At 45.9% G+C, this 18,544-nt stretch overlaps 1 pseudogene; it reads right to left on the bottom strand.

Moving 5' to 3' along the window:
- Nucleotides 1-113: 113 nt before the first annotated feature.
- On the bottom strand, nt 114-17,544 carry LOC135885059 (paired amphipathic helix protein Sin3a-like; annotated as a pseudogene).
- Between the last annotated feature and the right edge of the window lie 1,000 nt (nt 17,545-18,544).

The following is an 18,544-nucleotide window of genomic DNA, read 5'->3' as shown; positions in this document are numbered from 1 at the left end:
AGTCAACTGGCCATGTTACGGAGATACACAGTGAGGGGAGAAAGGCATCTTCCTCGTTTCCTTGATACGCACACACATACACACACCACGTGATCTTCCCTCACTCAGGGACTTTACGGTGTCTTGAATATTGTGCCGTATTTGACATGGCACTTGTTAATGCTCACAAAGTGCAGGGTCTCTGTATCACAGGTAGTGGTACAGGGCACCAAACCCTCCAACCCTTCTCCCATTGGCAGCTGAGACAAACAAGTGGCTATTTCACGGGTCACATGCTCCTTGGTCCATTTGTCCACCCAGGCTTGGAACTGCTGGTGCAGCCGCTTGCTCACTCTTTCATGGGACTACAGAAATGGGAGAGACAAAAGATCACGAAACACTTAAAAAGCAAAAACAAATCCACTTCCCTAGGCCAACAGATTTGAGATGTTTAGCTCTGCTGGGGAACTGGCAATACAAACACTGACCCTTGCCGACTGATCAAGGGAAAGCGTCAGTAAATTGGAGGCAGTGTATGAACAAGCAGGCACAGCCATCCTTATTCCCCAACTGGAAATCCCCCAAAGCCTAGTGTTAATGAAAATTAAGTCCGTGAAATCAAGTGCTCAGAAGTCATCAAATTCAAAATTCATCAAATGTTTGTTGAACTCTGAACTAGAATGTTAACTCTGCCACAGTGTATATCCTGTATATTGTATGAAATGGATTCAACACTCTGCTAATGATCAAAACAGGAACACACAAAACATACATGTGCACCAGAGCAGAATTAAACACTCAACAGAAGTAATTTCCAGAAGTTCCTGACTTGACTGCTTGATTAGAACCCTAACGCTGCAATAATGCTAAGCTTCTCATATCTTTTCCCTGATTAATGGCAGTGTCAGGTGATGCAAGACTGTGTTCAGCCTTCAATGCAGGGGTTTATAAAAAACAATACAGAAACAGTCTCACGTGCGTGCAAGAATTCCAGCTGGAATAGAAGAGGGGAGTGCTGAGACGGATATATTTGTTCCCAACCTCTCACAGCACATGCGCGCATGCACACGGCACCCCCACTAAAATAAAGTTATTTTTGGACCGAAACAGAGCCTAAGAAATTTCAAACCAAAAAGGAATCTGAGTAAAGTTATGAGTAATTTAATAAAGGGTTAGTTAAGTTTAACACTGACTTAATTACAGTAGTCAGTCCCAGTAACTACTACACATATTCCCATAGCTGTGCTATTCTGTTAGAACCTGAACTTCTGAGTCCTGGGAAAATATGCATTGTGACATTTCCAGGGTGGACTGATTTAAATCAGCATTTGTATTTCAGCTGTTTTCTAAAGAAAGATGCACTCATTAGTTGATATACCCATTAAAACACCTTGACTTACAACTAAATAGACACTTTACAGTAGATTTGGTACATCTGTTTGCTACCTAGAAGTGTACACCATAACTATATTTTCAGATTCTTATTAACCAAGCACTTTTAGTATGTTAGAAAATGGTGAACGATATATTGCTTATTTACTAGATAATTAACTTTTTGCTCATGTTTTGTGTCAACCTGCATTAGAATGGTAACTGGAACTTAAACAACCAAAACAGTATATAAAATGTATTTGGATTAGACAAGACAACCTTAAATGTTTTAGACACAAACTTCTCTTATCAAAAGATGCTTCACATTGACAATTAAATAATTTATTAAATAGAGGGATTAACTGTAGTCAGTGAATTAAACTGATTATTTCAGGTTGGTCTGGGAAAATTTTCAAATATGTCTAAGTGAAAGTAACTGGGGCTTAAATTTCTAGTCTCGCTTATGTCTCTTGAAAAGAAGACAATCTCCTAAATTACCTATGCTAACCAACTGTACCATATTTTTGAAACTTGACCTCAAAAGTTAGATGCTTTCCCTGACTCTTTCTTTATATAGAAATGAAGCCTTTAATTCAAAGGGTTTTTTTGTTGTTGTTGTTTTTTAAGAGAGGGTCATGGATTCAGCATATTTATTTGTTATTTAAATGTCTTATTATAATCTTCTAAGTTTAGGCCTCAACATATTTTGTATTAAATTCTGATTTCATTTTAAACTGGCTCATTTTTAAAAAAGAAAAACTTATAAGTAACAAAACATTTTAAAAAGGAATTTTATTTAATTTTTAAAAAAGGTCTTCCAATTTTTATCCACCTTGGACCTTTCTGTAATTATGACATCACTGCGGCTATCCTAGTCCCAGACCCAGCACTTTCAAGCAGCTGGTATATTCGTTTGCAGTGCTCCGCTGCCCGGGAGCAACCCTAGACTCCCACTCTCAGTGACTGCAGGGACGAGGCACAGCTCCTTGATGAGATGAGCTTGGAGGGCAATGTCAGAACACGGGTCAGTTTTTCAGCATTTCAGTTCTTTGCTATCCCCCTTTTTAGGCCCACCCTAACAAGGGGGATTAGCAACCAATGTGAGGTGCCCCTAGGCAAGAAACCTACGAGTAAAAGGATGCTAACAGCTGCCTACTCTAACAGGAGAGTTTGGAAAATGGAGGGGGAGGAAAGGAAGGGTTACATCTCAGGAACATTCAGAGGAAGTTTACAGCGTCCAGTGGACTAAACTATGTCGTGTCCAGTCCTCAAAGCAATATGAAGACTACTAAATGTTACAGGAGAACAACCCCTCCCCCCCACCCCGGACACTTTATCTGACTCTCCCCAGATGCCCTTTGGGAGCAAGAGGTTCAGGGAAACACCAGCTGCTCATCCCATTCCTTTCACTCAACTCCTACCTGCTGAGCACACGGCAGAGCAGTCCTCCTGTACATGTAATCCTCTGATTTGATCATGTACACCAGAGGTCGGCAATCTCTGGCACGCGGCTCGCCAGGGTAAGCACCCTGGTGGCCGGGCCAGTTTGTTTACCTGCTGCGTCGGCCGGTTCGGCCGATCGCGGCTCCCACTGGCCGTGGTTCGCCGTCCCAGGCCAATGGGGGCTGTGGGAAGCAGCATGGGCCGAGGCATATGCTGGCCGCGGCTTCCCGCCGCCCCCATTGGCCTGGAGCGGCGAACCGTGGCCAGTGGGAGCTGCGATCGGCCAAACCTGCCGACGCAGCAGGTAAACAAACTGACCTGGCCGCCAGGGTGCTTACCCTGGCGAGCCGCGTGCCAGAGGTTGCCGACCCCTGACGTGCACCATCTTATAGGAGTTCAGTTTGAATTTACACTCCAGCTTGTCCAAGCTCTCCTCATTCTCCATGGACTTCTTACTGTTTCCCTCCTTCCCTTCCTTCTCCTGCTGCTCCCGACCACGCTGACACTTACGGATCCGCCTCAGGTTCCTGTAAACCAGAGAATCCCTGCTGGGATTAGTGCTCATTCTCTGTCCACTAGGCTGGGCATATCTGGTGGCTCCAGGCCAGCCCTTCAGAACCCAAAGTATTGCTCAGAGTGGAATGGTCACAAATTAAAGTCGGTTAGGCTCATGTGCCTACCATAAGCCAACCCACTGATCTCAGCTGTTTACAGAGAGTGAGGGCCTTTCAAAGCTATTTTGCAACCAACTTCCTGCTAGTGAAAAGCACTGACTCAGCACCTTCCGCACTCAGCTAGAGGGCTATTGTAAGCAAAGGCAGGATTGCCAAAAAAAAACAGGGCTGGTGACTCCCCAAACCCTGACCTCTCTGCTGCCTGTGGACTATGCCCTCTCTTAGGGTATGTCTACACTACGAGAGTAGTTCGATTTTACTTAAATGGAATATGTGGAATCGATATTACAAAGTCAAACGTGTGTATCCACACTAAGGGCAGTAATTCGACTTTGTGAGTCCACACTAACGGGGCAAGCATCGACATTGGAAGCGGTGCACTGTTGGCAGCTATCCCACAGTTCCCGCAGTCCCCGCTGCCCATTGGAATTCTGAGTCAAGCCCCCAATGCCTGCTGGGGAAAAAAATGTGTCGAGGGTGGTTTTGGGTAACAGTCGTCATCCAACCGTCACTCCTGCCCTCCCTCCCTGAAAACGCCGGCGGGCAATCATTTCATTTCGCGCGCTTTTCTGGTGAGTGACAGCGCGGACGCCACAGCACTGCGAGCATGGAGCCCGCTGCGACCATCGCTGCAATTATGGCCGTTGTCAACACCTCGCACCTTATCGTCCACCTTTTCCAGAGGCAGATGCTGAGAAATCGGGCGAGGAGGTTACGGCATCGCGATGAGGACATGAAGTCTGAGAGTGGCACAGACCTCTCGCAAAGCACGGGACCCCGCGCCGTGAACATCATGGTGGCAATGGGTCATGTTGATGCTGTGGAACGGCGATTCTGGGCCCGGGAAACAAGCATGGACTGGTGGGACCGCATAGTGCTGCAGGTCTGGGATGAATCACAGTGGCTGCGAAACTTTCGGATGCGGAAGGGAACTTTCCTGGAACTTTGTGAGCTGCTGTCCCCTGCCCTGAAGCGCAAGGACACCCGGATGCGAGCAGCCCTGACTGTCCAGAAGCGAGTGGCCATAGCCCTCTGGAAGCTTGCAACGCCAGACAGCTACCGGTCAGTCGCGAGCCACTTTGGCGTGGGCAAATCTACCGTGGGGGTTGCTGTGATGCAAGTAGCCAACGCAATCGTTGAGCTACTGCTGTCAAAGGTAGTGACCCTTGGAAACGTGCAGGTCATCATAGATGGCTTCGCCGCGATGGGATTCCCAAACTGCGGTGGGGCTATAGATGGAACTCACATCCCTATCCTGGGACTGGACCACCAGGCCAGCCAGTACATTAACCGAAAGGGCTACTTTTCAATGGTGCTGCAAGCACTGGTGGACCATAGGGGACGTTTTACAAACATCAACGTCGGATGGCCGGGCAAGGTTCATGACGCTCGTGTTTTCAGGAACTCTGGTCTGTTTAGACGGCTGCAGGAAGGTATTTACTTCCTGGACCACAAAATAACTGTTGGGGATGTGGAGATGCCTACCCGCTACTGCCCTGGCTCATGAAGCCCTATACAGGCGCCCTGGACACTGAAAAAGAACTCTTCAACTACCGTCTCAGCAAGTGCAGAATGGTGGTGGAGTGTGCTTTTGGACGTCTCAAGGGGAGATGGAGAAGCTTAGTGACTCGCTCTGATCTCAGCAAAACCAATATCCCCATTGTTATTGCAGCTTGCTGTGTGCTCCACAATCTGTGTGAGAGCAAGGGGTGGGAGGTTGAGGCAAATAGCCTGGCTGCTGATTACGCCCAGCCAGACAGCTGTGCGATTAGAAGAGCCCAGCGGGACGCGCTGTGCATCCAGGAGGCTTTGAAAGCTAGGTTCCTCAGTGAGCAGGGTAACCTGTGACTATTAACTTTGTTTAAAGAGAAGCTGAACCTGCCCCCGTTTCTTTACCCAGTTTATGTTGACTATCCTCTGCAGCTACATAACCCGTTCACCCCCCTTCCAACACACGTTTAAAAATAAAATACATGGAACTTTGTTAATGAACACCGTTGTCTTTATTACGGGTTTCGCGGTAAAGGGTTGAAACTGGGACGCAGACTGTGGTGGGGAGCGGGCGTAGTGATGGAAAGAATGCTTATAAACTCGAGGAATGACAGGCTCCTGCTCCTAGAGCGGTCCGCAGTGCTGGACTGGTTGTTTCAATGGAGCCTGCCACCCCTCCTTTTCGGGACTCTGAGTGTGGGAGCTATGTCACTTTGTGGCGGGGGAGGACGCTGCTGCGTGGCTCTGTGATCCAGGATAAGGACCGCTGCATAAGATCTCTAACCGTCCTCCCCCGCCACAAACTCACATAGCCCCCCCCCACACAGAACATAAAAACCACCTCCCAGACTGACCAGGGTGCCTAGTGACTGCAATGTGTGTGTGACCTGCTGCTGAACATGCCCCCCTGTCTGTATCCTGGTAAAGGTGACTGTCCTGTCCAATTACCAATCCCCTTCCCCCACTTCAAACACACTGTCCTCTAAAAGAACATGATGGAAACAGTAATTAAAAGAAACGTATTTTTTATTAGCAACTAAACAGTTAGGGGATGAAACTGGGCCGGGGGCTTGGGTGAGGTGGGAAGGAAAGGACTTATCAAATTTTGGGGAATTCTGTTCCTTCTGTTACTTGAGCAGGGGTGGAGTGACAGTGTTCACGGCCCCTGCCGCCCCTCCTTCTTGGGACTTTGGGTGAGGGGGGTATGGGACTTTGTGGCGGGGGAGGGCAGTTAGAGATAGACTGCAGCGGGGCTCTGTCCTCCTGCCTCCGGTCCTGCAGAACATCCACAAGGCGCCGGAGCGTGTCCGTTTGCTCCCTCATTAGTCCAAGCAGCGTTTGAGTCGCCTGCTGGTCTTCCTGACGCCACCTCTCCTCCCGTTCAATGTGTGATCGATGGATTTGGGACATGTTCTCCCTCCACTGGGTCTGCTGGGCCGCCTCGGCTCGGGAGCAGCCCATAAGTTCTGAGAACATGTCGTCCCGTGTCCTTTTCTTTCTCCGCCTAATCTGCGCCAGCCTCTGGGAGGGGGATGCCAAGGTAGGTCGGGAGACAGTCGCAGCTGTGGGATGTGAAAAAGGGAGTGAATTCCTCACAAAAATAATTTTTTGTGAACAATGAACATAGTCTTTCTCTGTGAAGAAGACCATGCACAGCACCTATCACATGCGCATTCAGGACAAGGTCGAATTTTCGGCCTTTGCATTCAGTGCCTGGGGTCTTGCACTGGAGATCAGAGAAGCGGGGCAGGACAGCGGAATTCGGGTAGCAGGCTGACATGGTAAGCCGTAGACTTTTGGCTGCTTAAAACTTAAATTATAGCAGTGCCCTCCTTTCACGTTCAAAGCAATGCTCCTAGCGTTGGCCAGTTCCTGCTGCCGGCAATCCGGCAAGCATGAACTCTGCGCCTGTCCCACCCCCTCGCGGCTGTCCCCGGGAAAGATCCCTGTATGCTGCCCCTCTCCCGACTCCACCGCGTGGCTGTAAACCGCCGGTTACAGTTCTGTAAAGGAACAGGCAAGCAGTCCCAACAGTAACATTCCCCTAATTCAAAGCAGGTCACCATGAGCGACATCACTCTGCTGAGGATTTCTGGGACAGAAAAAGACCGCATGCTGCGTGAAAACCAGCAAAAACCAGGGCCGTATGCCGCCATGCTCTGCAAGGCAATGATCCCGGAGTACTTGATGATAGCCTGGCGTGGAAAAGTTTCCTACCACGGAGGACCCAATAAGGCCGCTCTCCCCAGGAACCTCATGCAAAGGCTTTCCAATTACCTCCAGGAGAGCTTCTTGGAGATGTCCCATGAGGATTTTAGCTCTATCCCCGGACATATAGACCTTCTTTTCCAGTAGCTGCACTGGCAAGGACTAAAAAGTAGAGCGCCTAGGGCAAACTAATCATCATAAACCGGACATTGTTTGATTCTTTTGCAGTAGTTGCACTGCCAACGACTAAAACGTTAAGCGCCTAGGGCAAACTAATCATGAAAAACCCATTGTTAATATTGTTAATATTCCTGTTCTGTTCAAAATAAATGTTTACATGTTTTAAACACTTACCGACTGATCCTTCCCCTGATTCTGGCTCCAGGTTAACGCCTGGAGACGGTTGGTAGGGGATCTCTGTGAGGGTGATGAACAGATCCTGGCTGTCGGGGAAATCAGCGTTGTAAGCGCCGTCGACTGCCTCGTCCTCCTCATCTCCTTCCTCATCTTCCCTGTCCGCTAACATCTCCGAGGAAGCGGCCCTCGACAATATCCCATCCTCAGAGTCCACGGTCAGTGGTGGGGTAGTGGTGGCAGCCGCACCTACAATGGAATGCAGTGCCTCGTAGAAACGGCATGTCTGGGGCTGGGATCCGGAGCGTCCGTTTGCCTCTTTGGTCTTCTGGTAGCCTTGTCTCAGCTCCTTGATTTTCACGCGGCACTGCGTTGCATCCCGGCTGTATCCTCTCTCTGTCATGGCTTTTGAGATCTTCTCGTAGATCTTTGCGTTCCGACTTTTCGAGCGCAGCTCCGAAAGCACGGACTCATCGCCCCACACAGCGATCAGATCCAAGACTTCCCGATCAGTCCATGCTGGGGCCCTCTTTCTATTCTGGGATTGCATGGTCACCTCTGCATCGTTGCCAGTGCTGCTGAGCTCGCCACGATGTCCAAACAGGAAATGAGATTCAAACTGCCCAGACAGGAAAAGGAATTCAAATTTTCCCGGCGCTTTTCCTGTGTGGCTGGTCAGAGCATCCGAGCTTGGACTGCTGTCCAGAGCGTCAACAGAGTGGTGCACTGTGGGATAGCTCCCGGAGCTATTAGCGTCGATTTCCATCCACACTTACCCTAATTCGACATGGCCATGTCAAATTTAGCGCTACTCCCCTCGTTGGGGAGGAGTACAGAAATCGAATTTAAGAGACCTCTATGTCGAACTAAATAGCTTTGTTGTGTGGACGGGTGCAGGGTTAATTCGATTTAACGCTGCTAAATTCGACATAACCTCCTAGTGTAGACCAGGCCTTAGTCACTGGAGAGCAGGAGCCCAGGGTGGGCTCTTGGAATAAACAGCAGCACTGTGTCTCTATATGCTACTCCCAGGTTAATGTCTTCTAAAGTGGCAGAGTACTAAAAACAAACAAGAGACTGCAATAGCCAACACTGTGACAGAGTAAGATTTTCTCCCTCTGCTGACATGGGTACTTGTGGTCTGTGGGTCACTTTTCACAGCCACAGCTTGTTCACTCACCTTGGCAGGAAAACCGGCTTCTGGGACAGGTGTTCCCGAAGTTCGGGAGAGGTAGAATCAGAGCTGACGTACCGTTCTACGTAGTCTGACCAACGCTGAAATTGGGCACAGAACACAAGGGGTTAACCAACATCTGCCAAATCAAACAATTCAAACCCAACTCTGAAGGGGTTTGGTTGGAAGTGGATGAAAGAAAAGCAATCTTTGGAGACTCCATATATTTCATACAGGTCCCACTCACTCTCCCCCCATGGATAGATATACCTATACCATAGAACTGGAAGGGACCCTGAAAGGTCATCGAGCTATTTAGTTCGACATAGAGTCCAGCCCCCTGCCTTCACTAGCAGGACCAAGTACTGATTGTTGCCCCAGATCCTTAAGTGGCCCCCTCAAGGATTGAACTCACAACCCTGGGTTTAGCAGGCCAATGCTCAAACCACTGAGCTATCCCTCCCCCTATATGCACCTGCACTGTCTGGTTTTTGAAATTGTTAAGAAGAGATGCCAACAAGGCTTGTTCAACCCAATTCACTGAGTGCACTGTGTCACATAATCAATGTGTCCTGTAGGACTAGAAGCAGGTCATAAACTATAGCATCTGAAACACTGACAGCGCTGCCATCTTCATCCAGTTATACCCCCATTTAAACTTTACATGCTTAATAGCTGCAGCTGAACTCCAAGGACAATCGGCTCTTACCTCTGCCTCTACGGAGTCATCCGAGTTCTCCTCTTCGGTGTCCAGCAGCTCGATAGTTAATTGGATCTGGCCTCTGCTCTGAATGAACATCAGCTACAAAGCAGAATGCGGAAGGGGACTTAGTAACCAATTATTCAGAAAAATAAATCCAATAAACTTTATGCAACTCTCCAGCATAATACTGTGCCTTCCACTTTGCTGGGAACAACGGGGAGATACTAGCCCCAGTTACACAATCTGAACACAGAAGGAGTTTTGACAATGAGTGGAAAGTTCTAGATCACTAAGGAGCTAATCTAACAGAGGGTAAACGGATAAAGAAATTATTCTACATATATGGGCAGAAGAGAATTCCTGGATAGAGAACCATGACATACTTAAAGAGAGGTGGAAGAAAAAAGCATGAATTGCTGCAGTGAACGGTTGGTATTTTATTAACGATCAGAAAAAATCTCTCTGTTACCCATAGAGTTTGCTCGAAATTGGGATGTTTACAAAGGCAAAGCAAGGAGCTGGACCCCTTTAGCAGCATGCTGTTTTCTGATCAAATTGTGCAGTTTCAATTCTTTGCTTCCCTGATTATTTTGAGACTCTCAGAGGGAACACAGAGACAACCCTATAAATATCAAAGCCATTATCAATGAATTTCACTAGTTCAAGATGGGCCCGGCCACTTCTGATTTCACAGTGACAAGAAGTATGAATTTGATTTGAACTGTGAGTCAGGTTTATTTAACGCATAGGTGACAAATATTAGTAAGAGACCGTTACAGTCTACGATGGATGAGATGGAGAAAAAGGTGGAAAGCGTCAGTGACCCACCCCACGGGAGGGAGGGAGAGACAGAGATTAAAAGCCTAGTGACAGCAATCACTCAATACAGTATTACTCTGGCTTTGGGACACTGGGAAATACAGGGACAAATCCCAGCTTTACTTCAGGATACGTATTTTTCCATCTTCCTTGCAAATGTCCCATTTCCGAGGAACTCTTTATAGAAATATTTATCTGTTTTTTCTGTTCGTTCTACAGTTCCTGTCTGGATTGATGCAAGCCCCGCCAAGGGCTATATTAAGACCGACAGTCACAGAGCAGGTACTCGGCAGCTCCACCAGGCTAGAATGCACAATCAGGTCGCCCTGTCAAGCTCTAGGACAGCTGCGGAGCACACAGGTGTCCAGAGGTCCTTGGGATATTTGGATAGTTACGTAAAATGAAAAGCTGAGCCCATTCTCCTTTCTCAGCGAGCCTTCGTACTTCCCCTCCTCTCTCAGCAAGCTCCTCCAGGAGTCCTCCTCCAAGCGTCACTGCAGGCAGATATGGTTTTTACCTTGAAACAGTTCTCGTCTGACATGAGCTGCTCGGCTTTGCGCTGGTACGTGGCCTCCACAAGGGCCCGAGATGACTGTGACGACAGCAGGCCTCCAGTAGCTCCGTTGCTATTCTCCGACAGGTAAAGGTCTGTCACCTGCATGCAGATCTCATCGCTCACTGTGTGCTGAAGCTGGGAGCAGGAAGGACACAGAGAAGAGGAGTTAGTGAAGTGGTTTTAAATGCCTCTGGACTTGGTGCACTGTATACTGCAGTAGCCCCCTTTCCCCAACTCAAGTCAGTCAGAGGGCTTTGCACTAGTGTGCACTATGGACAACCTGCCTTCTGCAGTCAGGCCGTAGACAAAATAGAACACTAAGAAAATCTCCAAAATAAACTTCTCCATGTGGCAACAAGCAGAGTTTGACATTAATCAAAACAAGCCAGGCTGAGCCTTCATCGTTTGCCTGCACTTCTAGACTTACATGTTTGCATGCAAACACTTATGTCAAAAGCTATAATTGATGAGAGGAACTATTTTATCTCCCCTGCATACATATACGCTGTGGCAGAATTGGTCAGATTTCCAGTTCTTCTCCACTATGCACCATGCAAGTCTCAGAACCAGCTAAAGAATATGTCCATCAATGCAGATTAGAAATGAACATACCCTTAAAAATTCCTGCTTCAAACCTCTGTCTGGTCAAACCACAACAAAAAAAAATTCTAGCCATCTAAGTATTAAAACTAAAAAACAATTATTTAGGTTATGAACATAGTAGCCTCTTCTACTGTGAATTACTACTACACCCATTGGAAAACATTGTGTCCTTTAAAATAAATAATGATGCTGGCAAAGTACAGTTACACATACAAAGTAACTACGGATTAATAACCTTTAAGTGAGCATTAGGAAGGAAATGCCTGACAGCTGGCAAAGATTTAGACCATCGAGGTACGCGGGAAGGGCTTGTTAGGCAGTTCTCTTGCCATGGAATCGCTACACCAAATCCAAAGGTTGATTAGTTGGAGGGGAAATTTAAAATAATTAAATCAAATTCTAATTATTAATTATATTCTCAAATTGAAATAAAGAGCCGGTTGACTGCCGATTTCCTGTCAAAACTGAAATTAAGAACTTGTTTTTAGCCCTGTCTTTATACTCTAATTTGTGCTTAACAATTCTCCATAGAAATTGGATCATCGAGGTAGCCAGCATGTGAGAGTTGACACTTGGGCTTACAGAGTTCAAGTGACAACAAGCAGCTGAAAGCCACAAATATACCAGCTTCAAGAGCCAGCCAGCATGTGTGAAATCCAGAAGGAAGTTGTTATTCAAAAGAAATACAGAACCTTTTCCAAGAGTCCTTACAGTTTTGGTTCTTGTGTTTACAAATGCTTCAGGTTTTCTAAGAGCAAGAGAACACTTCAAATGTGGTCCCATCTGATACTAGGCATCTCTTGGATAGTGGAGGACAGTCTGCACTTGGTAAGGCAACTCCCATCTTTTCATGTGCTGTATATTTATACCTGCTTACTGTATTTTCCACTCCGTGCATCTGATGAAGTGGGTTATAGCCCACAAAAGCTTATGCCCAAATAAATTTGTTAGTCTCTAAGGTGCCACAAGGACTCCTCGTTGTTTTTACTGATACAGACTAACACGGCTACCCCTCTGAAAGCTGGGTAGTAATCCTCCACATCAATATCCACTAGAGGAAGAGAAGGTGCAACATGAACTACATTGTAACACCCCTCAAAGGCAGTTCCTACAGGCCCACTATGAGTTCTGGGAGCAAAAGGGTCACATGTTGAAGGTCTCAGACAAATTGATGAATTACCAGAATGGTCAATAAAATGAGGAACAACATTGTAAGACTTTAAATGAGAGCTTTTCAAATTAATGCCAGGTCTGTAACCCGTCAGAGGCCTCACGGAGGAGGGCAGAGGTGGTAAAATTCTCAGAACTAAAGAGAACTAAAGAGGTTCTTGCTACCAAAACAACATTATGCACACCATTAAAGCAGAGACCTAACCAAAAAGATATGAACGCAGATATGTCCTAAGGCTCTTATGAAATATACCCATTGCACATTATTATTATTAACTTGTATTTCACTAGCACCCAGAGGTCCGAAACTATATCTGCGACCCCCCTGTGCTTGCCACCATTCAGACACACAACCAACTAGTCCCCGCCTTGAAGAATGTAAAACAGAGACCAAGGGGGTTGGGGGAAGCAACTTGCCCGAGGTCACATAGTAACTAAGTAGCAGAGCTCGGACTAGAACCCCGGTCTCCTGTTTCTCCAGCACCTTATCCAGAGCAAGTTACATGGACAGTTACCGCCTTTCCAAGCTGAATGTGCCAATGTAGCTTCTAAAAGGTTTTGTGGGCTGTAGCAGAAACACAGTAAAAAGGGGAAGAAAATGAAAAAAGCCATTCAGGGTACACCCAGTTTTGAACTAACACTCATCACTGCAATATAGGCATCAAGGGAAGATGAAAATAAAGTTGTTAAAAATACTGGTTAAGGAACAATGCCATTTTAAAGGGAATTTGAAAAGTTCTCTGTGTTTTCTGTTTGTTTTTAATTGTTATAGGTTCAAACACCTCTGCATCCCTCAAGGCCAACAAAGACTGTCCACACTTCCTCCTTTGCTTTAATCCAAATTAGCTACTTTACTCTGGTTTTAGCTGGCAGGAAACAGGCAGCCATAGGCAGTTTAGTACTGTAGCATTATCACCACTATGGAAACCAGCCCTTGGAGAATTCTAAATACATATATTTCCTGAGACCACTCAGATTACACGAATATTGTAACAGAAAATGGAAGATCAAGGAGGCTCTTTACTGGTCTACATAGGACTGCCTGGACTTACTTGGGTTTGGCCTGCCCTGCTTTCTTTAGTCAGTAAATCATTTGAACACCAGTTTAAAAGGAGACACACTTTTTAATACCAGAGCCAAAACTGACTGCTTTGTCAATTCCCAGGGACTGACTCCTCCATTGAGATAGTTTATAACAAGCTTGGGGCAAGAGAAGATTTTTATCCAACTTGTAAATTCATGAGGTAGAAAAATAGCGCAATCCAAAATTAAGAAATTCAGCTGGCAAGGAGTGTTAAAGCAATACAAAATACCAGGCCTCTCGCCCACAGCCCCATGAAGTAGGATGTTCCAAGTCCCAGGGTCAGGTCTAGAGATCTCCTCCTTGATAACACTGGTCTACAATTTTTGAGAAGTCATCTGCTTCAGAGATAAAATGTGCTATTTATTATGTATTTTGATGTGCTGAATTCAAATATGACAATTAAAACAACTGATTGGCTACTGTTTCTAAGATATTTAAGTTTTTACATTTTATGTCTATGTATATTGTGTAGATAGTAGAGTTTTAATCATAAATTGTAAACCTAGGTCTTTTCATGTGTTTATGGTTGCTTTACATGATAATATTTCACCTGTCCTGTTTATGTAACACTTTAAAAATCAGCAAAAGGGTTATATAAATAAAATTTATTATGAAACAAAAGGCAAAAAACTATTATGTACATAGTTTAGTCCTATTCAGTGTCTACTCGGCGCTTCTTGGCTTGTCTCTTGTATTCATTAAATGGAGCATCTCTTGTCACTGTCCAGCAATAGTCTGCAAGCATTGATGGGCTCCATTTGCCCTGATAGCCTTTCTCCATTGTTGCAATGTCCTGGTGAAATCGCTCGCCCTGCTCGTCGCTCACTGCTCCGCAGTTCGGTGGATAAAAATCTAGATGAGAGTGCAAAAAATGTATCTTTAGTGACATGTTGCAACCAAGGCTTTTGTATGCCTTGAGGAGGTTTTCCACCAACAACCTGTAGTTGTCTGCCTTGTTGTTTCCGAGAAAATTTATTGCCACTAACTGGAAGGCTTTCCATGCCGTCTTTTCCTTGCCACGCAGTGCATGGTCAAATGCATCATCTCGAAGAAGTTCACGAATCTGAGGACCAACAAAGACACCTTCCTTTATCTTAGCTTCACTTAACCTTGGAAATTTTCCACAGAGGTACTTGAAAGCTGCTTGTGTTTTGTCAATGGCCTTGACAAAGTTCTTCATCAGACCCAGCTTGATGTGTAAGGGTGGTAACAAAATCTTCCTTGATTCAACAAGTGGTGGATGCTGAACACTTTTCCTCCCAGGCTCCAATGACTGTCGGAGTGGCCAATCTTTCTTGATGTAGTGGGAATCTCTTGCACGACTATCCCATTTGCAGAGAAAACAGCAGTACTTTGTGTATCCAGTCTGCAGACCAAGCAAGAGAGCAACAACCTTCAAATCGCCACAAAGCTGCCACTGATGTTGGTCATAGTTTATGCACCTCCAAAGTTGTTTCATGTTGTCATAGGTTTCCTTCATATGGACTGCATGACCAACTGGAATTGATGGCAAAACATTGCCATTATGCAGTAAAACAGCTTTAAGACTCGTCTTCGATGAATCAATGAACAGTCTCCACTCATCTGGATCGTGAACGATGTTGAGGGCTGCCATCACACCATCGATGTTGTTGCAGGCTACAAGATCACCTTCCATGAAGAAGAATGGGACAAGATCCTTTGGACGGTCACGGAACATGGAAACCCTAACATCACCTGCCAGGAGATTCCTTCCACTACTGTAGTCTGGAGCCCAACAGCTCTGCCTTACTCTTGGGTAGTTCCAAATCCCTGACAAGGTCATTCAGTTCACCTTGTGTTATGAGGTGTGGTTCAGAGGAGGAGGATGGGAGAAAATGTGGGTCCTGTGACATTGATGGTTCAGGACCAGAAGTTTCATCCTCTTCCTCTTCCTCGTCTGACTCAAGTGAGAATGATTCTGGTGCATCAGGAACCGGCAGTCCTTCTCCGTGGGGTACTGGGCGTATAGCTGATGGAATGTTTGGATAATGCACAATCCACTTTTTCTTCTTTGACACACCTTTCCCAACTGGAGGCACCATGCAGAAGTAACAATTGCTGGTATGATCTGTTGGCTCTCTCCAAATCATTGGCACTGCAAAAGGCATAGATTTCCTTTTCCTGTTCAACCACTGGCGAAGATTTGTTGCACAAGTGTTGCAGCATATGTGTGGGGCCCACCTTTTGTCCTGATCTCCAATTTTGCAGCCAAAATAAAGGTGATAGGCTTTCTTAACCATAGTAGTTATACTGCGCTTTTGTGATGCAAAAGTCACTTCACCACAAACATAGCAGAAGTTATCTGCACTGTTCACACAAGTACGAGGCATCTCTGCTCACTTTGGCTAAACAGAAATGTGTCCCTTTGCAAAATCAAACACTGACAAATAAGAGAGCACGACACTGTATGATTTCTAGAGCTGATCTAGGGCAATTTGTTCAGCAGAGTGATGTAAGCTTCGTTATGATTGCATCGTCCATGACGTCTAGGAATAACATGATGCAATTCATATCATGTATGACGCAATACCAGCTTCAGATTGCATCATTCATTGTTTTGCCTAAAAAGCAAGTACTGTCCAAACCCAGTCATAGATTTATTCATAGATCCAGTCAAAGATGTATTTTAGTCATTTCTGGTTTAAATTGAGATTCCTTCCCTTTATAACTCACTTATCCTCCGCCATTCCCAAGTCAAGGGTCGTATATACTGACCCAATAGCATATCTTGAAAACTAGAGCCAATCAACAATTTTAAGCATCATTTTCGTTCTCAGTGACCCAGAATTAGTAAAGTTTGACTACATTTATTTCAGAAGCATTTTGGCTGTAGAGCAGTGTAACATGCTGTGCTACATTCAGTGCCCACCAGCATCCTTATATTTCACATTTTGGAAACTACCAAAATGCAGGTACCGGATTTTACAGAGACAAGACCTAAAGGCAGGTGAGAGGGAGGAACACAGATTCCTCAAGACACCAGGAAACAGATCAAGTACCAGATCCACACACTGGGCTGTCATTCTTGTCTCATTTTATGCCTAGCACTTCCCGCTCCCATTCCCTTTCCTGGTTCTCCTCTTGGATTTGCCGCTCAGCCTGGGTGCAAATCCTCAGCAGCAGCAAGCATAGGATTTGGTGAAGCCGCATGAAGATGTACCAGTTGTTGTTGACATAGAAGAGGTTGTACACCTCGTCCCCCCTCCGCCCCTCCCCCCGGTAGCTTCTGGGCCGCTGTGTTGCTGAACAGCAGCTTGGCTTTAGGGAGGCTGCCCCCAACTCCGTTGTGCTTTTTCGCAGCCCCACACCCATTTCCTCCTCCACGTCTGAGAGCTCGCACCGCCCAGCAAACAGCAAGTCCGGAATGAAGTGGTACATGATCTGCTTGATTTTGTACTTGTCCTCTTTCTGAATTCCTGTCTGCTGTTTCACGTGGTGGATGATAAAGAGAAGCAGCATCCTCCAGGATTTGCCTGTCCTCATAGGCTAGTGACAGGTGTGGGCCTATGGGTACTCCAGCATTATCTTCTGATGCCTGCTCTTGCCTCTGAGGGAGGAAGAGCAAATACACAGAGCATGGGTGAGTCTCACATATGCAACTTACCACGTCTTTAAGACCCTTGTACAAAGCACTGGCAGTGAACTGGATTTCCTCTTTCATTACAACCCCAAACCCTATGGGGGAAGGGACAGAGTTCACATTATCCATCACAACAACCCACGTTCTGGTGTCAAGGGCCTACACATATTGCATACAGGGCCTTGGTGTCATTCTGTTTGAAGCTGATGCCCTGGTGATCCAGGGATTTCAGGTAATGTTTCTCATTCTGCTCCCTCCAGACCTTGTTGAATCCTCTCTGGGCTTCTCGCCACTCTTCTTCTTTCATCTTTAACCTTAGCAGCAACAAAAAACAAAACAGAAGCTAAGAGATGCTAAGATACCACATTGATGGGTGTAGGATAAAAACCTAGACCAGACAAGCTGGAGGCAGTAAGGCTTCTGCTCAGTGCCCATCGCCCACTGAAACAGCAGAAAGTTTCAGAAGGACTTCAAATGAGGTACAACGTGCATAGCAAAATTCTCCAGGAATGGCCATGAATCTTTAGATTGGTTTTGTGGCTATGTTATTTTACAGAAGGTTAAATAGGCCACAAATGCATGGCTATACCCCACTAACCAGGGTGATAATAAGGGCATTCAACAGAACATAAACCAAACTTTTTTTTTTTCCTGTATACCTCCTACAGCGTCCCAGGACTGGGTCTGGGTTCATTGTCAATATCCCAGAATTCTGCTTTGTGAGAAGTTACATATAACAGAAATCTCAACTGTTGTAACCAGCTGCCCCAAAGAGTCCCTGGTATCTGTGACATCCCATCATTTATTTAATACATGGATTTAACCACTTGCCAGACATTTCAGAGCTCTCAAACGTCTCTGATACTTGTTATGGTCCTGTAACTAGATATTCTTTTCACCCCATGCAACACAGGCATACACAAAACTCTGAACCTCTCAGCCAGCTTATACCTAGCCTAGAAGAAAGAAGTCCATTCTGTCACTTCACAAAGAGTGCACTGTAACCAACTTGATCATGTTTAAAGGAAAAACACCACAAGTTGGCAATCAGACAACCCTTGACCTCTCACATCTTGACATAATGGAAAAACCAGCTCTCTCTCTTCACTGAGGATTAAGGAATCACAATTTACATCTAGGCAGCCTACATACTTTTGATGAGACATAGGAACTTTGCAGAGATATAATTGCTGAACATTCCAGGAGTCTAGAAGCACACAGATCCCAGAAGTACCTCTTATTTGGCAGTCCCTTCGCAAACCTATATCCCTCCTCTAATCTAGTTTTCATACCATGTCCATACCCTGGTGTCTA

This window comes from Emys orbicularis, chromosome 10, assembly GCF_028017835.1.
Source record: "Emys orbicularis isolate rEmyOrb1 chromosome 10, rEmyOrb1.hap1, whole genome shotgun sequence".
In the NCBI taxonomy this organism is placed as follows: Eukaryota; Metazoa; Chordata; order Testudines; family Emydidae; genus Emys; species Emys orbicularis.
Note: the sequence above shows the minus strand (reverse complement) of the source record. Positions and strands in the feature narration are given on the sequence as shown.